We start from the raw sequence: 27,970 nt of genomic DNA, 5'->3' as shown, positions 1-27,970 counted from the left end.
CCTGTGGTGGATTTTCAGTCTTCACAAGAGACTACAGAAAAAAAGGGAGAGTGATAGAGGAAGACAGGGAGGACGACTGAAAAGGGCGAGAAATGGTCGAGAGAAAGACCGGAAGGGGATAGGAGGTGAATGAGGAGCGGTGAGATAATGATGAAAGAGAGATGGGTGAGAGGAGGAGATGGTCCGGCAATGGAGAGGGGACGGGGATCATAGTAAACAAGCATCTGCAATGCAATAGGTCTCACATTTGAAACTGATTGAGCTCTTGGCATTGTAAATGACAATGCCTTTTATTTATGTGTTGGTTTTTTAATCTTAAATAAAAGGCATTATCATTTACAATGCCAATAACTTAAACTCCCGCAAATGCGAGACCTATTGCATTGCAAATGCTTGTTAATTAGTGCAATTGGGATACCATCTGGCCCTGGTACGCCAGAGGTTCCAGCAATCTTTATATACTTTACCAATTCCTTTCCTGGCAGGGGGCCAAATTCAGTAAATTCAGCAGATGCGAGTTTAACCCCATCAGTCACCACGGGAGAAAATATTTCCATATAATAGAGCGATGCAATCCACCCATTCCTTTTCGGGAATCGGTATTGGTGTAGCTCTCCACCTTGAATCGCAATATTTAGCGATCAGGTGCCAGTATTTTCTTGAATCCTTGGCCCTTGCAGCTTCCCTCAGCCCTATCCACTTCGCATCAAGCTCCCTTCTTTTTTCACTGAGCAGGAGGTGTCTTCTCACTCACTTGAGGCGATTGATTTCCTGCTGTCGACCAAGGAGGAAATGTATGTGCTGTTTCGAACAAGATGGTTAATTGCCTGTTTTAAGAGTATCATATTGGACATATCTTGTTTATACGTGCGAGGTTCAGAAGATAAAGAGCTTAAATTACAAATCTTCTTGATTTGAGCCTCAAAGAAGGATATAATGTTGGATTGAGTAATACCTTGCTTTTCTACATAAACCGTCTTCACAATGGAGCCTACTTCAGCAATGTTTTTTTGCTTCAAAAAGAACCGACCATTTCCTTTGTTAAAAGTGGCCGAGCCCTGACCGGCATTCCCCGAGTCCAATGTGGGTAGATCAAAGGCCACTGTCATGCCCACTATGCTGTGGTCGCTCCATATCGACGGGCTAACCAAAAAAAATCATCACAAGCCCCAAACATTTGGTAGGAACAATCACATACTCTAAAAGGCTCTGAGTATGTTGAGAATGAAAGGTAAAATGGGCTGTTTTATCAGCGGGAACTCTCCCGTTTAAATAAAATAACAAGATCTAGACTTCTAACGATATCAAGCAAAAGGAACCCCCGCTTATCTGTTTTTACTTTATGTGGCAATAAAATCTCTCGAATGTGCCAAATTTCCTCTTTGCCAGTATTGGCATAAATCTCAGAGGCAGAATTTTAAATTTTAGCATTTAAGTCCCCTGCTAATATCACTAGGGGGCAATCTTCCCTAGTAGCTATATCCTGAATAAAAGAAAAAAATATGGGCAAAAGATGATCAAAATTTTCCCCAGGGAGGATATACAAGTTTGCCACAAGGAAGGAGGTGGACGTGTCAGAATCTACCAAGCATGCCAACTTCAAGCATATACAGAGGTTTGAGGGGTGGGGGAAAACCTGATTACAATTGATGGAGTTTTTGAGCAAGATAGAAACCCCCCACTGCATGTCCCCTTTCCGATCGCTTCGCATAGCATGAGTATACAAAATAGCTATCACATTCTAACTCTTTTCAAGACCACTTTTCTTGTAGACATATAATTATGGGATTCATAATTTTAAAGGAATTTAATTTTGTTTCATTGGGTCCCAGACCAGCCATATTCCAGGTCAAGAGAAACCCACCCAGGCAACCTCAATGGAGCCCTCCTTACTGCAACCACATGGGTGTTATTCAGGGCTCTTGCAACCCAACTCCACTGGGCGAATTCATCTTCTATGTCTGGAGTCTGAGGGGCAACTGCTACTTTGGGAACCTTTATTAAACGCCCCCTCCAGTCCACAGAAACCACTGTGGGGCAGATGTATCAAAATACCTATTTGCGATTCTCAAATAGCGATTTTTGGAGAATCGCTATTTGAGAATTGCAAAATGGTATGTATCTAAAAAAAAACCGCAATTTTTTAGCGATTTCTTAATATTCCTTAATTGCGATTAGCAAATTGTGAATTCGCAATTAAGGAATAATTTCCCATTCATTTATTTGGGCCAGGAGGCCCATAGGAATGAATGGGAAGTTATTCTCAATTTGCGATTCGCAATTTGAGAATTGCAAATTGAGAATTATTTCAAGGGTGCAAGGGTGTCATAAGGACACCCTGATGCACCCCTGAAATGTACATGTATGCGCAACTGGCGCACATACATGCCCTAAGGGCATGTATGTGCACCACATGACACCTTCACAAATGTCAAAAAGTGCATTTGTGAAAGAAATCGCAATTTACCACCAACTTGAAGTTGGTGGTAATTTGCGATTTCTTAAGGAGAAGTTTCAAAAATTAAATGCTTGATGCATAGCATTTAACACCTTAGCTGCTTTGGAACGTCCAGCTCAAGTGCTGAACGTTCCATTGCGCAGGTGCAGTTGGAACGTCCAACGGCCGAAGGCAGCACTCCCGAGGTAGTGGTGCCGTCGGCCACTGGACGGGCGCAGCGCTTAAGGGGTTAAGGAATCCCAATTTGTGATTCCTTAAATGCTTATGCAAAATGAAGGAATCGCAAATTTTGCGATTCCTTAATGTTGCTATACAATTTCTTACATACATACCATTTAGCAAATTTTTTGTTGCAAACGCTGCTTTTATGCGAATCGCGTTTGCGACTAAAAATTGCTTCGATACATCTGCCCCTACATCTTTAGGATTCAAAGTAGAACACTCTATTTCGGGGCCCAATGCGTCTAGTGCCACTGAATTCGTAGCCGTAGAAACTTTCAAATTTTGCCTCTTAGTGCCCGCAATTTGATTTTCCTTTTTTGATACCATTTGCAGGGAAAAAAACAGACGCTTTCATCTGTTGCCCTTTTTTCGCATTTCCCCCCAAAAAACAACATTTAGCTGTATTTTGGCTAATTTCTGGGTCCACTCCAGGGGAATCCACAAACCCTGGGTACCTTTAGAATTCCATTGATGTTGGAAAAAAAGGATGCAAATTTGGCGAGGATACCTTATGTGGTCAGAAAGTTACAGGGGCCTGCGCGCGAACTAACCCAAATAGCCAAAAAAAGGGTTTGGCACTGGGAGGGGAGGCCTAGCAGCGAAGGGGTTAATTACTATATAAACAATTCTCTACATGCGTTTCTGAAAGGCTCAATGTTTTCAGGGTCTGACACTGATCTATTATACCTAGATGTGAGCACGTGTATCACCTTATCTTAGTGTCATCATGCTTATAAGCAGCTCCTGGGGCTGTAATTCTCTTTTTAGAGCATTGTGCATCAAGGGAAAAACAAGAGAAAAGAGAGAAATGTTAAATACTGCCGGAAATTATAGGAGAGTCCCATACCTTACAAAGCTTCAATTTATGTAGTCGAATTAGTACACAATTATACATTTAAATGATTCCTGTGCACCTATCAATCTACAAGCATGTTATAGGTTTTCTGGGGCGCTAGGGTTTTAAAAGCTTTGTACATTTGCAGGATCTTTTAGAAAACTAAAATCAGGTTCCAATCTCGCTCTCTCCTTACACTCTTTGTAATTTAATATCTAAATTGAATTGCTTGCAAACTGACTACAGTGTTAAATACACTTTTTGTTAAACAAAGTTTGACATTTAAAGCAATAAAACACAATTCGAAAGCACGCCACCATGAATGGACAAGCATCGCCCCAGTGTGGGCACATCCGGCAGTAGGAATGGATGCAGCATTTATGCACCGCCACAACCCCTGCCCGAGAATCAGTATTACCGTGAACAGCAGCCAATGGCTGCACAGTAACCCATTCTACCTTTAGCAGCCCCTCCCCCGCCGAGTCCAGCGGTTGTCTCACATCTGCTGCTCCAAGGTGTACATAAGGTCATGCGGAGGACGAATGGGCGCCTGCCACGTCACACAGGGTGGAAAGTACCAGGGAGGGGGCGGGGCTCACCGACTAATACCTACTGTGCGAAACCAGCAGTCCCGCTGGTAGAGATCAAAGCAGAAAGGGACCCCCCTCCCCCAGTCAGGGCACTCAACGCGAAGAGCTGGCCCCTCTAACCACATCCAACTGCCATGGACTCACCACCCCTATGGGGCCCCCACCCCTCTAACCTCACCCGACAGCCGCTGCCATGGACTCACCACCCCTATGGAGCCCCCACCCCTCTAACCTCATCCAACAGCCCCTGCCATGGACTCACCACCCCTATGGGGCCCCCACCCCTCTAACCTCACCCGACAGCCCCTGCCATGGACTCACCACCCCTATGGAGCCCCCACCCCTCTAACCTCATCCAACAGCCCCTGCCATGGACTCACCACCCCTATGGAGCCCCCACCCCTCTAACCTCATCCAACAGCCCCTGCCATGGACTCACCACCCCTATGGAGCAGCCACCCCTCTAACCTCATCCAACAGCCCCTGCCATGGTCTCACCACCCCTATGGAGCCGCCACCCCTCTAACCTCATCCAACAGCCCCTGCCATGGACTCACCACCCCTATGGAGCCCCCACCCCTCTAACCTTGTCCAACAGCCCCTGCCATGGACTCACCACCCCTATGGAGCCCCCACCCCTCTAACCTCATCCAACAGCCCCTGCCATGGACTCACCACCCCTATGGAGCCCCCACCCCTCTAACCTCATCCAACAGCCCCTGCCATGGTCTCACCACCCCTATGGAGCCGCCACCCCTCTAACCTCACCCGACAGCCCCTGCCATGGACTCACCACCCCTATGGAGCCCCCACCCCTCTAACCTCATCCAACAGCCCCTGCCATGGACTCACCACCCCTACGGGGCCCCCACCCCTCTAACCTCACCCGACAGCCCCTGCCATGGACTCACCACCCCTATGGAGCCCCCACCCCTCTAACCTCATCCAACAGCCCCTGCCATGGACTCACCACCCCTATGGAGCCCCCACCCCTCTAACCTCATCCAACAGCCCCTGCCATGGACTCACCACCCCTATGGAGCCCCCACCCCTCTAACCTCATCCAACAGCCCCTGCCATGGACTCACCACCCCTATGGAGCAGCCACCCCTCTAACCTCATCCAACAGCCCCTGCCATGGTCTCACCACCCCTATGGAGCCGCCACCCCTCTAACCTCATCCAACAGCCCCTGCCATGGACTCACCACCCCTATGGAGCCCCCACCCCTCTAACCTTGTCCAACAGCCCCTGCCATGGACTCACCACCCCTATGGAGCCCCCACCCCTCTAACCTCATCCAACAGCCCCTGCCATGGACTCACCACCCCTATGGAGCCCCCACCCCTCTAACCTCATCCAACAGCCCCTGCCATGGACTCACCACCCCTATGGAGCAGCCACCCCTCTAACCTCATCCAACAGCCCCTGCCATGGTCTCACTACCCCTATGGAGCCGCCACCCCTCTAACCTCATCCAACAGCCCCTGCCATGGACTCACCACCCCTATGGAGCCCCCACCCCTCTAACCTTGTCCAACAGCCCCTGCCATGGACTCACCACCCCTATGGAGCCCCCACCCCTCTAACCTCATCCAACAGCCCCTGCCATGGACTCACCACCCCTATGGAGCCGCCACCCCTCTAACCTCACCCGACAGCCCCTGCCATGGACTCACCACCCCTATGGAGCCCCCACCCCTCTAACCTCACCGCACAGCCCCTGCCATGGTCTCGCCACCCCTATGGAGCCCCCACCCCTCTAACCTCATCCAACAGCCCCTGCCATGGACTCACCACCCCTATGGAGCCGCCACCCCTCTAACCTCACCCGACAGCCCCTGCCATTGACTCACCACCCCTATGGAGCCCCCACCCCTCTAACCTCACCGCACAGCCCCTGCCATGGTCTCGCCACCCCTATGGAGCCCCCACCCCTCTAACCTCATCCAACAGCCCCTCCCATGGGCTCACCACCCCTATGGAGCCCCCACCCCTCTAACCTCATCCAACAGCCCCTGCCATGGACTCACCACCCCTATGGAGCCGCCACCCCTCTAACCTCATCCAACAGCCCCTGCCATGGACTCACCACCCCTATGGAGCCCCCACCCCTCTAACCACATCCAACTGCCATGGACTCACCACCCCTATGGAGCCCCCACCCCTCTAACCTCATCCACAGCCCCTCCCATGGACTCACCACCCCTATGGAGCCCCCACCCCTCTAACCTCACCCAACAGCCCCTTGCCATGGACTCACCACCCCTATGGAGCCCCCACCCCTCTAACCTCACCCACAGCCCCTGCCATAGTCTCACCACCCCTATGGAGCCCCCACCCCTCTAACCTCACCCACAGCCCCTGCCATGGTCTCACCACCCCTATGGAGCCCCCACCCCTCTAAACTCACCCGACAGCCCCTGCCATGGACTCACCACCCCTATGGAGCCCCCACCCCTCTAACCTCACCCAGCAGCCCCTCCCATGGGCTCACCACCCCTATGGAGCCCCCACCCCTCTAACCTCGTCCAACAGCCCCTGCCATGGTCTCACCACCCCTATGGAGCCCCCACCCCTCTAACCTCACCCAACAGCCCCCGCCATGGACTCACCACCCCTACGGAGCCCCCACTCCTCTAACCTCATCCAACAGCCCCTGCCATGGACTCACCACCCCTATGGAGCCCCCACCCCTCTAACCTCACCCAACAGCCCCTGCCATGGACTCACCACCCCTATGGAGACCCCACCCCTCTAACCTCACCCGTCAGCCCCTGCCATGGACTCACCACCCCTATGGAGCCGCCACCCATCTAACCTCATCAACAGCCCCTCCCATGGTCTCACCACCCCTATGGAGCCCCCACCCCTCTAACCTCATCCACAGACCCTCCCATGGTCTCACCACCCCTATGGAGCCGCCACCCCTCTAACCTCATCCACAGACCCTCCCATGGACTCACCACCCCTATGGAGCCCCCACCCCTCTAACCTCATCCACAGCCCCTCCCATGGACTCACCACCCCTATGGAGCCGCCACCCCTCTAACCTCATCCACAGACCCTCCCATGGACTCACCACCCCTATGGAGCTGAGGAAATATAAATTTTATGGTCAAGATTGTGTTCCCTAGCGTGTACCCCACCGACTCCATGTACCAGCTTAAAGTGCATGTAACTTCCCTCCTGTGCCAGCTACGAAGACGCAAATACATTTGCGTCCAACGTTAACATGTCCTCTTTCAGACCCACCCTGAATGGGTTGAATAGTCCGTTCCTAAGTATGCTATGCCAACGTCTTTTTGTAGTGTACTTTACACGTTTTTCAGCTCTGGCAAAGTAGGCCCTGAATTTCTGCCATCGAGCCATTTTTCTGGCTTCTGACTCTGAAAACCTCAGCCCAGGCTGCCTCTGTACCCGTGAACTCTGACTTACTTCCAGCGCGGCCCACCGCGCTCAGCTCAGCCTGCTGCCTGCCAAGACTGACTATAACCTTCGAGTTATCTGTTCCGCTCCTCGAAAATACATTCCTGCCTACTAGCTTCAGTAAACATCCCCCTCATCTGCAGAGCAAAGGGCTAACCTGTCTCCGTGCAAGTAATTCATAGCCTCTGTTACCATGCTCCCATGGAAGGCCCATGCCCCCACGCTTCTCATGCAGACACCCAGGCGCTTACACACGCACTCACAGTCAGTATAGAATAGCTTCTGCCCCAGAGACCTTTCCCGTCCAGATAGTATGGTTCCCAAACATCAGATATCAGATATGATAGAAGTACAAGTTGATCTGACATGCCAGACTTCTGTCTCTTTCCGTCAGTGTAAATGTCAAGTCCCCTGCACCCTCCAGTTTCACGTCAATCACACGTCATGTAGCTGCGCGCGCATCCAAGTCTCCGATTTCTGCTAACATCGCAACATTTCTGTTTAGTGCCACCCACTTGTGACACCTGCCTGTGACGCTTCTAGTTCACGCCCAGTTCACGCCTCCTAATTACGTATTGCTAACACGTGGATGCTGTTATCTTGTCTTCTCTCAGCTGTTACGCCTACTATACTGTTTTCTATGACATGAATTAAGTATATAAGCTATGTACTGTCAATAAAATGTAGCGTGCGCTCTCTATCCCTTCCTGAACCCTGTGTGGTTGCGGGAACATGATAGCCAGGTCATGACCATTCCTTTTTAAGGAATAAAACCCCTAAGAACTCTAACACCACGGACTCTGGTTCTTTCTTTCCGATTGAGTTATTATTGATTAAGTACTTACTTGCATAGAAATTATGATAGTAAATTAAATATTTACAACATTTTGGCGCCCGAACAGGGACCCCTCCCCCACCTCACGCGCCGGTTGGTGCGTTGCAAGCTCTGTCCCCTGCCATCAGTTAGAAGGAAACTACGCGTACTGGCAGGATTTCCTGCATCTCCCTCTGGCCCACGGAGGTGACGAAGACTGTGATCAGTACCCAGACGAGGCGGTGAGGAGTGCGGAGGATCCCGACCAGAGCCTAGCCGAAAGAAGCAAGGTCCGAGGTGTCAAGAGGCCCACCAGTTTCCCGAAGTTTTCCGAAGTTTTCCGAAGTATCCACGTGTCGAGTCGAGTCGAGTCCAGTTCAGTCCAGTCGAGTCGAGTTTTCCGAGGCCTTCCGATTTCCGTGCTTCCCGGTGAGTACCATTGCTGGGTCGTATCAAGACGGGTTTGGGTACACAAGTCCGGTCTGCACTGTTTTTAGACAGTGTATCTGTGCTGTTTAGCAGTACCTCCGTTATTTCAAGGTCTGCACTGTTTTTAGACAGTGTATCTGTGCTGTTTAGCAGTACATCAGTATAAAGGGGTAGTGATATATGTTTTAAATGTTTTTTCATGTGATTAATGTCGTGGTATGAGTGTGACTGTTTTTAATGTGCATTATTGTGTGTTCTTGTATAAATAGCTGTATTCAGTATTAAGTAGGTAAGATCGAGCTTTCAGTACTAAGTAGAAACAAGATGCCGTTTTTCAACAAGTTAAAGCAGATAGGAACTAGGAAAGGGATACTGGAGGAAGAAATTCCTATTCCCCCTAGGGACACTCCAGGAAACTTCATGTACCACAAGCATGGCTTAGATGCCATATTGTATCTAGATTTATGGGCCGATTATACAAAACATCTAGACGAGAGACACAGATGGCCAGTTACTGGAACATGGGATGCTGAGTGCATCATGAAAGTAGAGGAAGCACTATGGAAAAAGAAAGCCAGACAATCTCAGAAAGACGCCATAGAGTTTTGGCGTAAGGAATCACATAAGCGTGCTGAAAAAGCACTACGTAGAGAAGACAGACTTAGAGAATCCGATAAAGCCCAAGAAAACAAATTAGTTACTGAAGGGATCCGAGTAAAAACAGAGCAAGTAGACCGTGCACGAAATAACCTCGTAAACGGTATGTATCTCGCGGCCGAGGGTTCGCATGAGGCCATTTCAGAAATACCGAAAAATCTGCCGTCACCATTGGTGCCAACTAAAGTAAATCACAGGACCACTAAAGACATATTCCTGAATTCCTATCTAGAGGATGTAGCACCCGCTTACACCAATCTGCCTGTCCGCGCCCTGCCTAACGACAGGGATGGGGGTGGTAACCCGCCCCAAGATCATATTCCGCCAGTACCACAACAGATTCCTCCACCTCCACCACTTCCCGCAGCTAAAATAGATCTACCGAAACCACGTCTACCTGACGCTACCAAAGGACAAATTCAAGTTCAGATACAGACTCCACAGAGAGATAATGCCCAAGCTTCCGCCTCAGGAGGTGCGACTGGGGGTCTTCACACCCCACCATTGACACACAGAGTAAACCTTAGGGATATGCAGAGTCCTCTCACGTTCAAGTCACCCCGTCTTGACATACTCAAAGAAAAACTTTCAGTTTGCAGATATGATCCCGTACCCGGCAAAAACGACAGAATGATGATGGCCTCACTACGGTTAAGATCTGCTACTGATTTCCTGCTGTTATTTGCAGGGATGAAGGAGCGCCTAGATAGAATATATCAGTTCATTCAGACTGGTAAAGACCCTGACAGTGTTAAGGATGCCATGGAGCATCAGAAAGTTGACATTCAAGCACAGATACTACGTTTTTTCATAAATTGCCTAATAAGAGAACGAGATAGGCCTGGGACAGATCAGAGCGAGTTAGATGCACTAAACAAGTGGGGTCAAAATATATCTGAAGGAAAACATGATAAGGGGGCTTGCATAGCCAGTATGTACAAGAAAATTAGAAAAACAGTGATAGAAATACACCAAAAGGAGAAGGAAAAGGCTTCCTCCGAGGAGGAAGAAGAGTTTGAAGAACCAGAAAAGACTACAGATACTATAGCGTATGTAGGTAAGGGAACTTACCTTAGGAAAGGTATCCGTCCGGAAAGCAAGAGAGTTTTTCTCTCTGCCTTAACCAACCCGAATTCTTCTGAACACCAGTTCCAGGAGACTGATAAAAGACTCCGAGACCGAGTGGGGTACCACATACTAAATTCAATGGATGAACAGGAATTAGCCCGGTCAGCCATATTATGGGCTGAAAATACGGATATGTATAATGATGATACCGTAGCACAGACATTCCTGAACCTCTCCCCAGACGAGCAGAAATTAGCAGGTGTATACATGATGCAGCACCTCCTCACGAAATACAGAAATAAACATTCCGATCCAGGTCCCTTACACGAAACTCTAGAAGCACTACTCATGGATAGATGGAGAGGTCTAAGTACCAAGTTAATACAAATAATTCTAGAACAACGACATAGATATGACACTTTTGTAAGCTCTGAATATGTTCCCGCTCCACCCCCAGAAAGAAAAATGTATCATATGGAATGCCTGAGTGGCATTGAAAGTCAGAACCCCTTACGAGAAGTACACCCAGTTATGGGTGAGGATCATCTCTTGAAACGTGTGTATGTACACACGCCACTGACTAAGTTAGAACTGTTAGAAATGAAGAAACTAGTCCCGAGCCATGATAAAGACCCTGCAGGTTTCCACAGAGAGCTTAAAGACATGTTACTGATGGGGGATTACACATACGAAGATATCATGAAAATGTTAAAGGTACTGCTGCCTACGGGCATATACGAGAAACTCAAGGAAAAAGAATGGGAGGTGGGAGACAAAAAGATTGCATGGGCAGAAATAGAAGACGAAGAGAACAAACGTGTCCCAGGGGTAGGCCTCGGGGACAAAACTAAAGCATTACCAGGTTTAATAGTACAGGTTCTGCCAAGATTACTAGCAACTAGGAAAGAAGACTGGGATGCAATCTCAGCATGTAAACAGAAACCCGACGAAGATACTAGTGACTTTTATTCAAGATTCGAGAAATGTTTCATTATTAATAGTGGTCTTAAACCAAGTAGCGAATCGTACCCGCATCTTTTTGTATCAAAGTTAGTTGAAAATTCCCTGTTAGCAGTCAAAAATCGTGTATACAAGGTTGAGAGTACATGGCAAGCAAATACGCCATCCCAGATGTTACAAATGTTACAATACCATCAGAATAGAATTAGAGAAGAACAAGATCAGGAACAGAAACGTATGAAAGACACGAAAATGAAAATGTTAGTAGCCCAGTCGGTACATACCGACGGAAATAGAAAGGGTACGACCCAGACAAGTCACGCCGCAGTTCCCGTTAAAGGGACATGCAACTATTGCAAGCAGCCAGGTCACTACGTACATGAATGCCCAGTTCTGAAACACAATATAGCAACAGGTAAAACTAAAGAGAGACCGCATCCACCAAGACAAGATCAGGTCCAGCAACAGACCCCACAGAATGTACAGACCTCACAGAACACACAGCCTATGCATGCTTCATCCCATACAGCACAGACAGTAGCGGTATCTCAGCCACAGCCTCTTGCCGCGACTCAGCAAGTTTCCCAACAAATGTACCAGTATGCCCAATCTGCTTTCCCCGATTACCAGCGATACACATGAAACAGCCTAGAGAGGGAATTTGGCTTGCCTCTTATTGAAATTCCTGTAGATCAAGAGGGTCCTTATGTACACAGTCAAGTATTGGGAAAAGATAGAAAGTTTTTAATAGACACAGGGGCAAGCCGTACCACTATAAGCCATGACGAAGTCCCAGGGGCACCCCTCTCAGGCTCACAGAATGTTTCCCTTGGTTTTTCAGGACAGCCCATTATAAATGAAGTATCAGAACCAGTCCCCCTGGCTGTGGGTCCATTATCACGTGTTACAGACTTGTTACTTACGAACTCATGCCCAGAAAATCTGTTAGGAATTAAAACATTGAAGGCTCTAGGAGCTATAATATGCTGTTCCCCGGAGGGAGTTAGACTTTTTCTGCGGGATTTCAAGGGTCATTATGTCTTACGAGAATTCGATGTCAGATTGAATAATGTACCAGATCACTTGTGGGCAACAGGCCCAACTGATGTAGGTTGTATGCATATCACACCATACCGTGTTACACTCAAGACAGGAGTTGTTCTACCACGAATCAGACAATACAAGTTACCACCCGATGCTGTAGTGGCTTTACTGAAAATCATTGAAGAGCTCATTGTCCAAGGAGTGGTCGTAGAGACCGACTCCAATATCTGCAATTCCCCTATCATTCCGATTCTTAAACGTACTGATCCCAATGCACCGCCAGTATATCGGCTGGTGATTGATCTGAGAGAACTGAATAAATGCATTATTCCACAGTACCCTGTGGTCCCCGATATCTCTTCTCTATTGACTGCTATTGATTCAGAAGCAACGTTCTTTACTGTAATTGATCTCAAGAACGCCTTCTTTAGTGTACCTATTGATCCAGAGAGCCAATATCTCTTCGGATTCAGTTTAAATGGACGAAGTTTCAAATTTTCCCGCGCACCTCAAGGATTCACAGAAAGCCCCAGCATCTATAGTCAAGCACTAAAAAGACAACTAGATTGTATTCAAATGCCAGTTAACACTGCTTTACTGCAATACGTCGATGATCTGCTGATCACCGCACGAAGTGAGCCCGAATGTGAACAAGCATCACTGACAGTCTTACATTTCCTGGCAGACAAGGGACACAAGGTGTCTCCTTCGAAGCTGCAATTCTGTGTTCAGCAAGTTGTGTACTTGGGTCACTTGCTGTCCAAAGTGGGGAGACAGCTCACTCCCGATCGCATTCAGTTAATTGTAAATATGCCACGACCCCAGACACAAAAGGAAGTGCGGGCCTTCATAGGCCTCACCTCGTACTGCAGACAATGGATTCCTCAATATGCATTTCTAGTCAAACCACTCATCCAGTTAACGACACAGGAGGCAGCAACTTCGACTGTCCTCCCTTGGACTCAGGAACATACACAAGCCTTTGAGGAACTAAAGAAAGCATTATGTCAAGCACCAGTTTTAGCAACACCATGTTACAGCAAGCCGTTTACACTTTTTGTTACAGAACGTGATGGTACAGCATTGTCTGTCCTCACCCAAGATCAAGCAGGTTCACATAAGCCTTGCGCTTATTTTTCAAGTACATTGGATTCAGTAGCCCAGGCACTCCCTGCGTGCTTAAAGTCTGTAGCAGCAACAGCATTAGCAATCAGACAGAGTGATTCAATTGTTCTAGGACATCAGTTAACAGTACAAGTTCCACATTCTGTAGAGGTTCTTTTAAACAGAACCCAGACTCAACACTTGACTATAGCACGACTGACAGGTTATGAATTGACGCTATTCCAGCCACACATAGAAATCAGACGCTGCAGCATTCTGAACCCCGCAACATTGTTACCTACAATTATGACAGATCCAGCCCCGCATGATTGTATAGAAATCATTAATGCAGTAACAAAGCCCCGACGAGACTTAACAGATGTTCCACTGACAAATCCAGACCTGACACTTTATGTGGATGGTTCATGTATGCGAACAAGTACAGGAGAATTAGTGGCCGCGTATGCAGTGACCACTGAAACCGAAGTAAAAGAAACACATCGTATTGACACACTGTCCGCTCAAGCGGCAGAGCTTATTGCTCTGACCCGAGCCTGTATTCTAGCCAAGAACAGAAATGTCAACATATATACTGATTCCCGTTATGCGTTCGGAGTTGTACACGACTTCGGCATGTTATGGCAAGAACGAGGTTTTCTGACCTCTCATGGTGCCAAGATCCAACATGGTCCCCTCATTCAAGCACTGTTAGAAGCAATACATCTGCCTTCAGGCATATCCGTCATGAAGTGTAAAGCACATACTAAAGTTACAGATTCTGTTTCCCAGGGTAACGACCTGGCAGACCAGACAGCAAAACATACAGCACTGACTCACACTCAGACAACGGATGTGACAAAGACAATAGGACCGACAAATTGCATGACAGTCAGGGATCCCACACTAGATGTAATCGATATTCAGACACATGCTACCCCAGACGAAATAAAGAAATGGATTGAACTAGGAGGGATCCAGACAGATCAAGGTTGGATGACGAAGGGAAAATCTACATGGTTTCTCCCTGATTCTATGGTTCAAGTCATGGTTAATACAGCACATAGTCCAGCACACCTAGGAGAAAAAGCAATGCTAGACAGTTTACAAAATCTTTGGAGCAATAAACACTTACGAGCAGCAGCAAAACAGAAAGTGCGTACTTGCATGATCTGTTGTCAGTTCAATCCAGGTAAAAGCGTCCCTGTAGAGCAAGGTGGATTTCATCCTCCCGATCACCCTTTTGAAGTCCTCCAGATGGATTATATCCAGATGGACCGTTGTCGAGGATTCAAATATGTCCTCGTAATTGTTTGTGCACTTTCCCGTTGGACCGAAGCATACCCAGTCCCAGATTACACTGCTCCGACCACTGCCAGGCAGCTGGTTCGTGAATTTTTCCCACGGTACGGCTTGCCTCGTGTCGTGTACTCAGATAACGGTCAGCCATTCTCATCCGAATTAATGAAGCAGGTTTCCCTATTGCTAGGATACCAGTGGAGATTCCATTGTGTCCGACATCCCGAAGCCGCAGGCCTTGTAGAAAGGCATAACCAGACATTAAAGACACGCCTTGCAAAAATATGTAAAGAGAAAGGGGTCGACTGGATAGTCGCCCTGCCCGTGGCACTGTTCTACATGAGGATGGTTGCCCACTCGAGATCAGGACTATCCCCGTACGAAGTGGTCTTTGGTAGACCACCGAATATGTGGGGGACGCCCATTCCGAAGAAGATTACTGATGTTGATTGTAATATGTTGACAGATTACCTTGCCTCCTTGATGTCTGCACTCCAATCATGTCGTTCACAGGTTGCCGCAGCTTTCCCCGACAACACTGATGTAAAGCCACATGATGTCCGTCCTGGGGACACAGTTTTAGTACGGAACTTCGACAGGAAGAGTCCGCTGGAGCCCCGCTGGAAGGAGCCAAAGACCGTCCTTCTTACAACGAGGACCGCAGTGAAACTGGAAGGCAGAAAGGGGTGGGTCCACACGAGCCATATCAAAAAATACAATGAACTGAAACCAGATCCAGGCTCGTCCACCCCCACCAAAGACTGTATCAAAACTAATGATTTTAAAACTTCCGAACGAGAGAAAACTCCCCAAGAGGAATACAGACTTAAGCTCCGATCTAGCAAGTCAGACAGTTTAATTGTTTAAGTCCTCCCCTAGGTGAATCGGTTAAATAGTTTTCTGACATGTATCCCCTAGATCGAGATAGAGAGAGAGAATTCAAGAAACGTACATACTGTAAATCACTACGTAGTCACTGTATGGTGACATTATTAATTATGTTTTTTCTAAGTGTTCTGATAATTATTGCGAGTATACTGCTCCCCATCTATTATCCTATTTTCAAGCGTGAACAATCTGCTTATAATGTTTCTGCTGAACATTCTTTTAGTAAATTACCTCCACATGAACTTTCTTACAGACTTGCGCTGCGCAACAACACATTCATTAGTATGTTACATCATTCCCATCAGACTAACAATGCTACAAACTGCTGGATATGTGGCCGACTCCCTCCCTACCAGAAATACAAGGGAGCTCTGCCCCTCTTTCCGTATCCGTTCACTCACAATGGCTCCTGTGGTGCATGGTTTAAAATAATTAATTCCGTAGATCCTGATATTGCTGTTTTCAAAGGGAGCTGGGTTTGGGGAAACTTGAACTTAGTTCTGCTTAATGCCTGTTATCCTGACAAGAAGGGACTCCCCATTAGAATAGGAACTGATCTAGAAAATGAAGTTTATGGATTAGGTAATTACACAATTAACCTTATGATTCTTACTGTTGAATCCGAAGCTGCACCAGTTCTGCCCGCTATGTCAGTACTACCAGTCACTGGTGAATTATGTGTCAGCAAGAAAGGTTCAGTACACTTAGGCCATAGTAAATGTACTATTGTGGTCGAATTCAGTGATCAAGGCAAGTCTTCTTTTAGAGCTACCCGTCATTCCTATTTTGTTTGTGGTCATACCGCATACATACGCCTGCCTCCCGACTGGGATGGTACCTGTTACATTGCATTCCTTCTGCCACCTGTTTTTCTAGCTCCTCCTGATTATCACAGAAATACAAATCTAGTAAAGAATAGGTTCCAAAGAGATCTCTCGCTTGTCGACTATACAGAAACAGCATGGGAACAATACACCGATTTTAATAAAGGATTCTTTTTCTTCTTGGGTCCCGTCCAAAATAGTAAACTAATACGCAGATTAACTAGAACACTTGAAGCAGTAGTGAATGAAACTGCCTCCGCCTTAGGTAACTTAACAGAAGAGCAGTCCGCCATGCGGGTTGTTGTTCTTCAGAATCGTCTTGTTATTGACGTCATCTTGGCAGATAGAGGTGGAGCCTGTAAGGTCATCGGGTCAAGTTGCTGTATTTTCATCCCAGAAAACGCGCCCACAGTATATCAAGCTATTACACGTCTTCATAAAATTGCAAATCTGATACATCAGAATCCAGGCACCTGGACTTGGTCCGGTTGGTTCTGGACAACGTTAACTGCTTGGGGATGGAAGATCCTATCCTTCCTAGGCATTGGCCTAGTCCTAGTATTCAGTTGCTGCCTGTGCCTACAGTGTGGGCCAGCGATTTGTGGACTGTGTGCCACATCGTGCATTGAACATTCCAGTTTCCTCTCAAAACGTGAAAGAAAGAAAGAAGAACAAATGATGTTACAAGAACAAACTGATCGATTCATGAGGATCGATATATCATGAAGGGTCCGTAGGGAACAAGGAGGGAATGAGGAAATATAAATTTTATGGTCAAGATTGTGTTCCCTAGCGTGTACCCCACCGACTCCATGTACCAGCTTAAAGTGCATGTAACTTCCCTCCTGTGCCAGCTACGAAGACGCAAATACATTTGCGTCCAACGTTAACATGTCCTCTTTCAGACCCACCCTGAATGGGTTGAATAGTCCGTTCCTAAGTATGCTATGCCAACGTCTTTTTGTAGTGTACTTTACACGTTTTTCAGCTCTGGCAAAGTAGGCCCTGAATTTCTGCCATCGAGCCATTTTTCTGGCTTCTGACTCTGAAAACCTCAGCCCAGGCTGCCTCTGTACCCGTGAACTCTGACTTACTTCCAGCGCGGCCCACCGCGCTCAGCTCAGCCTGCTGCCTGCCAAGACTGACTATAACCTTCGAGTTATCTGTTCCGCTCCTCGAAAATACATTCCTGCCTACTAGCTTCAGTAAACATCCCCCTCATCTGCAGAGCAAAGGGCTAACCTGTCTCCGTGCAAGTAATTCATAGCCTCTGTTACCATGCTCCCATGGAAGGCCCATGCCCCCACGCTTCTCATGCAGACACCCAGGCGCTTACACACGCACTCACAGTCAGTATAGAATAGCTTCTGCCCCAGAGACCTTTCCCGTCCAGATAGTATGGTTCCCAAACATCAGATATCAGATATGATAGAAGTACAAGTTGATCTGACATGCCAGACTTCTGTCTCTTTCCGTCAGTGTAAATGTCAAGTCCCCTGCACCCTCCAGTTTCACGTCAATCACACGTCATGTAGCTGCGCGCGCATCCAAGTCTCCGATTTCTGCTAACATCGCAACATTTCTGTTTAGTGCCACCCACTTGTGACACCTGCCTGTGACGCTTCTAGTTCACGCCCAGTTCACGCCTCCTAATTACGTATTGCTAACACGTGGATGCTGTTATCTTGTCTTCTCTCAGCTGTTACGCCTACTATACTGTTTTCTATGACATGAATTAAGTATATAAGCTATGTACTGTCAATAAAATGTAGCGTGCGCTCTCTATCCCTTCCTGAACCCTGTGTGGTTGCGGGAACATGATAGCCAGGTCATGACCATTCCTTTTTAAGGAATAAAACCCCTAAGAACTCTAACACCACGGACTCTGGTTCTTTCTTTCCGATTGAGTTATTATTGATTAAGTACTTACTTGCATAGAAATTATGATAGTAAATTAAATATTTACAACAGAGCCCCCACCCCTCTAACCTCATCCACAGCCCCTCCCATGGACTCACCACCCCTATGGAGCCCCCACCCCTCTAACCTCATCCACAGCCCCTCCCATGGACTCACCACCCCTATGGAGCCCCCACCCCTCTAACCTCATCCACAGCCCCTCCCATGGACTCACCACCCCTATGGAGCCCCCACCCCTCTAACCTCATCCACAGCCCCTCCCATGGACTCACCACCCCTATGGAGCCCCCACCCCTCTAACCTCATCCACAGCCCCTCCCATGGACTCACCACCCCTATGGAGCCCCCACCCCTCTAACCTCATCCACAGCCCCTCCCATGGACTCACCACCCCTATGGAGCCCCCACCCCTCTAACCTCATCCACAGCCCCTCCCATGGACTCACCACCCCTATGGAGCCCCCACCCCTCTAACCTCATCCACAGCCCCTCCCATGGACTCACCACCCCTATGGAGCCGCCACCCCTCTAACCTCATCAAACAGCCCCTGCCATGGACTCACCACCCCTATGGAGCCGCCACCCCTCTAACCTCATCCAACAGCCCCTGCCATGGACTCACCACCCCTATGGAGCCCCCACCCCTCTAACCTCATCCACAGCCCCTCCCATGGACTCACCACCCCTATGGAGCCCCCACCCCTCTAACCTCATCCACAGCCCCTCCCATGGACTCACCACCCCTATGGAGCCGCCACCCCTCTAACCTCATCAAACAGCCCCTGCCATGGACTCACCACCCCTATGGAGCCCCCACCCCTCTAACCTCATCCACAGCCCCTCCCATGGACTCACCACCCCTATGGAGCCCCCACCCCTCTCACCTCACCCAACAGCCCCTCCCATGGACTCACCACCCCTATGGAGCCGCCACCCCTCTAACCTCATCCAACAGCCCCTGCCATGGTCTCACCACCCCTATGGAGCCCCCACCCCTCTAACCTCACCCAACAGCCCCTGCCATGGACTCACCACCCCTATGGAGCCCCCACCCCTCTAACCTCACCCGACAGCCCCTGCCATGGACTCACCACCCCTATGGAGCCCCCACCCCTCTAACCTCATCCAACAGCCCCTGCCATGGACTCACCACCCCTATGGAGCCCCCACCCCTCTAACCTCATCCAACAGCCCCTGCACAATATTTTATGCACAAATCCATTTCGCATGTAGACCCGGCCCTAACAAATAAGGGCCCTCACTCTGGCACAAATTAAGCACTGGAAGGACTAGAATTTAACGTCACTGGTGCTGCGCAGATTGACAGCTCTTATCAGCAGAGGAACAAGGAAAAACTGCCGGAAGAAACTTCCGTTTTTGGACAGACGGGGAGTCTACCCTGCAGAATCAATAATTCCTCCTTGTCCATGAATGTTTGTACTAACCAGGCACAGGGGGCATTGGAAGCACTCGAGGAAGCCCACAATTGGAAACGCCACTTACCATCCCCGGAAGGATTTACTGCTGCACCTGTGAGAATGAGGCAGGGACCGCACCCACGCATTCGGACACGGCGTCCACATTTAAACATTTTATGCACAAATCCATTTCGTATGTAGAACCGCTCCTAAGAAATAAGTGACGGTGTGAGCACCGGCAGAAATTAAGCACTGGAAGGACTACAATTTAACGTCACCGGTGCTGCGCAGAATGACAGCTCTTATCAGCAAAGGAACACGGAAGAAGCACTAAGAAAACCCGGGACTGTCCGGGCAAAGCCGGGACGCCTGGCCACCCCGACTGGTGTTCTTCCTGTGGGGGTCGTACCCCCCACCTACCCCCCAAATCTTCAGAAGCTGCTGCGTGTGATCCCTAGTGCTCTGTCCTTGTGCACCGGCTGTCTGTCTGTCTTTCCTCCGTGCGTCCAGCAGTGCTGGACTCTGAAGCCCGGGACGTGATTCTACACGTACAGGGTCTATCAGTAAGGCACGTGGGCGACCTAACAGGAAACTAGCGCTTAGAGGCTGCCGGCATGAGATAAAGCGCTGCGCAGAAGCTGAAGTCCTTCACTCACCTGTGCTCTGCGGTGAAAGGCGCCCTCTGCTCGATGCTGATGCTCAGTGTCCCCTCTCCAGGGGGTGCCCTCTGTGCCCCCCCTCGATGCAGGTCGAGCAGCAGCTTCTCGGCGCTAGAGTGAGAGCGTGCTCACTCAGGAGGCTCCAGGGAGGGACTGAGCATGAAACAGAGAGGAGGGGCCCTCATGCCCCGGGCAGCTGCTGTCCCTGGACGGGCCAATCAGAGAGCCTGGGTGGGGTAGTGGGGGGGGGGGGGGTTATTTGCGTGCTACACACAGGTGCGTATCTTCAAGGAGGAGGCAGAGCCCCCCACCCGCAATAAACTTCGGGCTATTTTATTTATTTATTTATGCGTTTTTATATAGCGCGGACTTTACCCGAAGGTGTCAGAGCGCCTCACAGTAGGAACAGAATCGATACATGAGAACATTACAAGTAAACAAATTACAAAAGCAAAAGTTACATTACATGAGGCAAAAGTGACAATTGTGGGCAAACAAAATACACGAGGTAGCAAACGGTGCATTACAGGAGGAAAAAGTGACGTGTGCAGGTTACAAAAGTGTACAAAGTACAAGTGGAGGTAAAATACTGCAATAAATGGCAGACACTCCAGCACAAGAACAAACGTTACGTAGGCAATGGTGGCACTTGTGCAAGTATCTAAAGCAAACAAAATGTAAGAGGTAGCAAACAGGGTGTTACAAGAGAAAAGTGACGTGTGCATTGTGGTAAATTAAATTTACTTATTACCTCATTTCTGAATTTCTATGCTTAATAAATCATAATTTCTTGTCAATGCAAAGCGAGGAGTCCGTGGTGCTCAAATGAAGGAGGAGGAGACCAATAACTCGAGTTAAGAGGAGCGCTTCCAGCACCAAGCGGGCACAGGACCAATCTCTCAAGTCCCTCTCTTGAAGTGGGGGTGTCTTTATTTTTAACAGCAGAACATTTATACAGTCTTGGTCACGAGGCAAAATAGATGAACAAACAGGTCGTGGCAGATAGAGGAACAAAGATCAGCAAGAGTAGCAGAGTGTGAAGAAATGGGGGCGTGTCTTAGGCTTCGTGAGGGGACTTGCGATGTGAAATAGTCTGACAGTTGAAAGGGGGAGGCTTCCTCATTTGGGGTTTGTGCTCGTGCTTCATGTCAGAAACATGAACCATCTCTGCGGGGGGGCCAGGAACTCATGTACTGGTTTCCCGGACTTGGCAGAAACCACAGAGACAGATGGTGAAAATGAGGAAGGCCAGGTGCAGGGGTGTCGTGCTTGTGCTCGGGGTCTTGGGACAAAGTCCTGAATACAGAATAGGGTCTGAACGAAATGTTAGAGGGTGGGCCCAGCTCAGCCTCCTCTTGCCTCTGACGGCCACAGACGGCCCGCCCTTTGCCCGGGCTTTGCCCGACGTCCCGCGAGGCGGGGATGTGACTGATTTTATGCGCCTCCTAGCGCGTTCTGGGCATGCGCGGCTTCAGGCCGCCAGGAATTGTGGGGATTGTAGTCCCACTGGGCCCGCACGCCTCACGGCGGCCACACCAAGGGTCTTAGCGGTGCAGCGGCGGGAACACAGCGGGACAGCAGCTACCAGGTCACCAAAAAAGGTACTGCCAGCGTTCGTCCAGGACTTCCACAAAAGCTCTCCCACTCGGCAGGGGATGTGACTGATTTTATGCGCCTCCTAGCGCGTTCTGGGCATGCGCGGCTTCAGGCCGCCAGGAATTGTGGGGATTGTAGTCCCACTGGGCCCGCACGCCTCACGGCGGCCACACAAAGGGTCTTAGCGGTGCAGCGGCGGGCAGCGGGAACACAGCGGGACAGCAGCTACCAAGTCACCAAAAAAGGTACTGCCAGCGTTCGTCCAGGACTTCCACAAAAGCTCTCTTATATAGCGCTTGTTACCCGCCCATAAAGGTTTAGTGGTGAATTAGTATGGTGAAATATGAAAGTAATTTCAGTGATGGATATTAGTCAGTTATTTGGAGTGAGAAGGATAGCGGAGGGACAAAAGGGGAAGAAAGGTTTGCATTCATATAGCACTTGTTACCCCTGATCGGTGTTGAAGCGCTTTTCTGGCGAGTAGCACGCTACTCCAGAATCCATAAAGGATTAGTGTTGAAAATTAGTATAGTGAAATATGAAGTAATTTGAGTAGTGGATATGTTATTCAGTTATTTGGGTAGAGAAGGGTAGGTGGCAGGATAGAAGAGGGAAAGAGTTTGTATTTATATAGCGCTTGCTACCCCTGATGGGGTTTTGAAGCGCAAGTAGCACACTACTCTGGAACCCATAAGTATTAGTGTTGGATTAGTATGGTGAAACATGAAAGTAATTTTAGTGGTGGATATGTTAGTCAGTTATTTGGATTGAGAAGGGTTGGGGAGGGGTAGAAAAGGGAAAAGATTTGCATTTATATAGCACTTGTAACCCTGATGGGGTGTTGAGACTCTTTATTGGAGAGTAACACGCTACTCTGAAACCTATAAAGGATTAGTGGTGAATTAGTATAGTTGAATATGGAATTTGAGAAGTGAACATATCAGTCTGTTATTTTGATTGAAAAGGATAGTGGGGGGGGATAAAAGAGAAAAGGACTTTGTTTTAGGTCTTAGCAGTAGGAGGAGGCTTTTGGCTGAGTTAAAAGGAGTTTCGGATGGGAGGACTCAGGGGGGAGAGTTTAGAAAGGTTTGTTTTAGGGGATCGGTATAGTAAAAGGTGTCAGATGATGCAAGGAGGGGTAGAGTAGGAGAGAGTCTAGAAATGGTTATTTTGGGGAACATAGTAGTGGTATGGGGTTTGGGATAAATGAGAGAGTGGATGCAGAGGATATATTGATAGATGTATAGGGTGAGAGATAGGGTAGGGCATTGGAAAGAGTAGTAGAAAGAAGTTTGAGATGAGTCAGAAGGTTGGGCTAGAAGATATATTGAGAGAAGTATAGGCTGAGAAATAGGGTAGTGAATTGGAAATGTTAATTAGAAGAAAGTGATAAGTATATAGATCCCGCGTCCCACACAGCCCTGCTTTCACCCGTGTCACCCACCTGCCCTGCACTGTATCATAGGGCCACCCACCGCTTCACTGTGTAATAGGTTCACCCATCCCTGCACTGTGTAATAGGGCCACCCGTCCCTGCACTGTGTAATGGGCCACACCGTCCCTGCACTGTGTAATAGGGCCACCCGTCCCTACACTGTCTAATAGAGGTATCGCCCCTGCACTTTGTATTAGGGTCCACCTGCCCCTGCACTGTGTAATAGATACACCGTCCATGCACTTTGTAATAGGGAGCCACCCGTCCCTACACTGTGTAACAGAGGCACCGTCCATGCACTGTGTAATAGGAAGCCACCCGTCCCTGCACTGTGTAATAGGGAGCCAGGGAGCCACCCATCCCTGCACTGTGTAATAGGGAGCCACCCATCCCTGCACTGTGTAATAGGGAGCCACCTGTCCCTGCACTGAGTAATAGGGAGCCACCCGTCCCTGCACTGTGTAATAGGGCCACACGTCCATGCTCTGTGTAATAGGGGGCCACCCGTCCCTGCACTGTGTAATAGGGAGCCACCCGTCCCTGCACTGTGTAATAGGGTCACCTGTCCCTGCACTGTGTAATAGGGCCAACCGTCCCTGCACTGTGTAATAGGGCCACACGTCCATGCTCTGTGTAATAGGGAGCCACCTGTCCCTGCACTGTGTAATAGGGCCACCCACCCCTGCACTGTGTAATAGAGGCCACCCTTCCCAGCACTGTGTAATAGGGAGCCACCCGTCCCTACACTATGTAATAGGGAGCCACCCGTCCCTGCACTGTGTAATAGGGAGCCAGCCGTCCCTGTACTGTGTAATAGGGAGCCCCCCGTCTCTGCTCTGTGTAATAGGGCCATCCGTCCCTCCACTGTGTAATAGGGAGCCACCCGCCCCAGCACTGTGTAATAGGGCCACCCGTCCCAGCACTGTGTAATAGGGGGCCACCCGTCCCTGCACTGTGTAATAGGGAGCCACCCGCCCCAACACTGTGTAATAGGGCCACCCGTACCTGCACTGTGTAATAGGGAGCCACCCGTCCATGCACTGTGTAATAGGGAGCCACCCGTCCCTGCACTGTGTAATAGGGGGCCACCCATCCCTGCACTCTGTAATAGGAACCCAACCCTGCACTGTGTAATAGCGGGCCACCTGTCCCTGCACTGTGTAATAGGGAGCCACCCATCCCTGGACTGTGTAATAGGGACCACCCGTCCCTGCACTGTGTAATAGCAGGCCAACTGTCCCTGCACTGTGTTATAGGGAGCAACCCGTCCCTGCACTGTGTAATAGGGAGCCACCCGTCCCTGTACTGTGTAATAGGGGGCCACCCATCCCTGCACTGTGTAATAGGAACCCGTCCTTTCACTGTGTAATAGCGGGCCACCTGTCCCTGCACTGTGTAATAGGGAGCCACCCGTCCCTGGACTGTGTAATAGGGACCACCTGTCCCTGCACTGTGTAGTAGGGCCACAAGTCCCTGCACTGTGTAATAGGGCCACCCGTCCCTGCATTGTGTAATAGGGCCACACGTCCATGCTCTGTGTAATAAGGAGCCACCTGTCCCTGGACTGTGTAATAGGGGGCCACCCATCCCTGCACTGTGTAATAGGGAGCCACCCGGCCCTGCGCTGTGTAATAGGGCCACCCGTCTCAGCAGTGTGTAATAGGGGACCACCTGTCCCAGCACTGTGTAATAGGGGGCCACCCGTCCCTGCACTATGTAATAGGGAGCCACCTGTCCCTGCACTGTGTAATAGGGACCACCCGCCCCTGCACTGTGTAATAGGGCCACCCGTCTCAGCACTGTGTAATAGGGGACCACCCGTCCCAGCACTGTGTAATAGGGGGCCACCCGTCCCTGCACTGTGTAATAGGGAGACACCCGTCCCTGCACTGTGTAATAGGGCCACACATCCATGCACTGTGTAACAGGGTCACCCGTCCCTGCGCTGTGTAATAGGGCCACCCGTCCCTGCGCTGTGTAATAGTGAGCCACCCATCCCTGCACTGTGTAATAGGGTCACCCGTCCCTGCACTGTGTAATAGGGAGCCATCCGTCCCTGCACTGCGTAATAGGGAGCCACCCGTCCATGCACTGTGTAATAGGGAGCTACCCGTCCCTGCACTGTGAAATAGGGAGCCACCCGTCCATGCACTGTGTAATAGGGAGCCACCCGTCCCTGCACTGTGTAATGGGGAGCCACCCGTCCATGCACTGTGTAATAGGGGGCCACCTGTCCCTGCACTGTGTAATAGGGAGCCACCCGTCCCTGCATTGTGTAATAGGGAGCCACCCGTCCATGCACTGTGTAATAGGGAGCCACCTGTCCCTGCACTGTGTAATAGGGAGCCACCTGTCCATGCACTGTGTAATAGGGAGCCACCCGTCCCTGCACTGTGTAATAGGGCCACACGTCCATGCTCTGTGTAATAGGGCCACCTGCCCCTGCACTGTGTAATAGGAAGCCCCCGTCTCTGCTCTGTGTAATAGGGCCTCCCCTCCCTGCACTGTGTAATAGGGCCACACGTCCATGCACTGTGTAATAGGGTCACCCGTCCCTGCACTGTGTAATAGGGAGCCACCTGTCCCTGCACCGTGTAATAGGGCCACCTGTCCCTACACTGTGTAATGGGGCCACACGTCCATGATCTGTGTAATAGGGAGCCACCCGTCCCCGCACTGTGTAATAGGGCCACACGTCCATGCACTGTGTAATACGGTCACGCGTCCCTGCACTGTGTAATAGGGAGCCACCTGTCCCTACACTGTGTAATAGGGCCACACGTCCATGCACTGTGTAATAGGGTCACCCGTCCCTGCACTGTGTAATAGGGAGCCACCTGTCCCTGCGTAATAGGGCCACCTGTCCCTGCACTGTGTAATGGGGGGCCACCTGTCCCTGCACTGTGTAATAGGGTCACTCGTCAACTGCACTGTGTAATAGGGAGCCACCCGTCCCTGCACTGTGTAATAGGGCCACACGTCCATGCACTGTGTAATAGGGTCACCCGTCCCTGCACTGTGTAATAGGGTCACCCGTCCCTGCACTGTGTAATAGGGAGCCACCTGTCCCTGCGTAATAGGGCCACCTGTCCCTGCACTGTGTAATGGGTGGCCACCTGTCCATGCTCTGTGTAATAGGGGGCCACCCGTCCCTGCACTGTGTAATAGGGTCACTCGTCAACTGCACTGTGTAATAGGGAGCCACCCTTCCCAGCACTGTTTATTAGGGAACCACCCGTCCATGCACTGTGTAATAGGGAGCCACCCGTCCCTGCACTGTGTAATAGGGGCACCCGTCCCTGCACTGTGTAATAGGGCCACACGTCCATGCTCTCTGTAATAGGGGGCCACCCGTCCCTGCACTGTGTGATAGGGGGCCACCCGTCCCTGCACTGTGTAATAGGGAGCCCCCCGTCTCTGCTCTGTGTAATAGGGCCACCCGTCCCTCCACTGGGTAATAGGGAGCCACCCGTCCCACCACTGTGTTATAGGGCCACCCGTCTCAGCACTGTGTAATAGGGGACCACCCATCCCAGCACTGTGTAATAGGGAGCCACCCGCCCACCACTGTGTAATAGGGCCACCCGTCCATCCACTGTGTAATAGGGAGCCACTCGTCCTTGCACTGTGTAATAGGGAGCCACCCGTCCCTGCACTGTGTTATAGGGTCACCCTTCCATGCACTGTGTAATAGGGAGCCACCCGTCCCTGCACTGTGTAATAGGGGGTCACGCATCCCTGCACTGTGTAATAGGAACCCGTCCCTGCACTGTATAATAGCGGGACACCCGTCCCTGCACTGTGTAATAGTGCCAACCGTCCATGCACTGTGTAATAGGGCCACCCGTCCCTGTACTGTGTAATAGGGAGCCACCCGTCCCTCTACTGTGTAATAGGGAGCCACCCGTCCCTGTATTGTGTAATAGGTGGCCACCCGGCCCTGCACTGTGTAATATAGCCACCCGTCTCAGCACTGTGTAATAGGGGACCACCCGTCCCAGCACTGTGTAATAGGGGGCCACCCGTCCCAGCACTGTGTAATAGGGCCATCCGTCCCTGCACTGTGTAATAGGGAGCCACCCGTCCCTGCACTGTGTAATAGGGGGCCACCTGTCCCTGCACTGTGTAATAGGGGGCCACCCGTCCCAGCACTGTGTAATAGGGCCACCCGTCCCGGCAGTGTGTAATAGGGCCACACGTCCCTGCACTGTGTAATAGGGAGCCACCTGTCCCTGTACTGTGTAATAGGGCCACACGTCCCTGCACTGTGTAATAGGGCCACCCGTCCCTGCACTGTGTAATAGGGAGCCACCTGTCCCTGCACT

The 27,970-nt window shown here is 49.9% G+C and overlaps 1 pseudogene across 1 annotated transcript in view; it reads right to left on the bottom strand.

Moving 5' to 3' along the window:
• LOC147725000 (uncharacterized) overlaps window positions 1–20,649 on the bottom strand; it is a 101,795-nt pseudogene extending 81,146 nt beyond the window's left edge. Inside the window, exon 1 of the transcript XR_015309947.1 lies at window positions 20,612–20,649. The product of XR_015309947.1 is annotated as an uncharacterized LOC147725000 (transcript). The remainder of the gene's footprint in view (window positions 1–20,611) is intronic.
• Window positions 20,650–27,970: the final 7,321 nt, after the last annotated feature.

The sequence above is a fragment of the Lissotriton vulgaris genome, chromosome 4_1 (genome assembly GCF_964263255.1).
Source record: "Lissotriton vulgaris chromosome 4_1, aLisVul1.2, whole genome shotgun sequence".
NCBI lineage: Eukaryota > Metazoa > Chordata > Amphibia > Caudata > Salamandridae > Lissotriton > Lissotriton vulgaris.
Note: the sequence above shows the minus strand (reverse complement) of the source record. Positions and strands in the feature narration are given on the sequence as shown.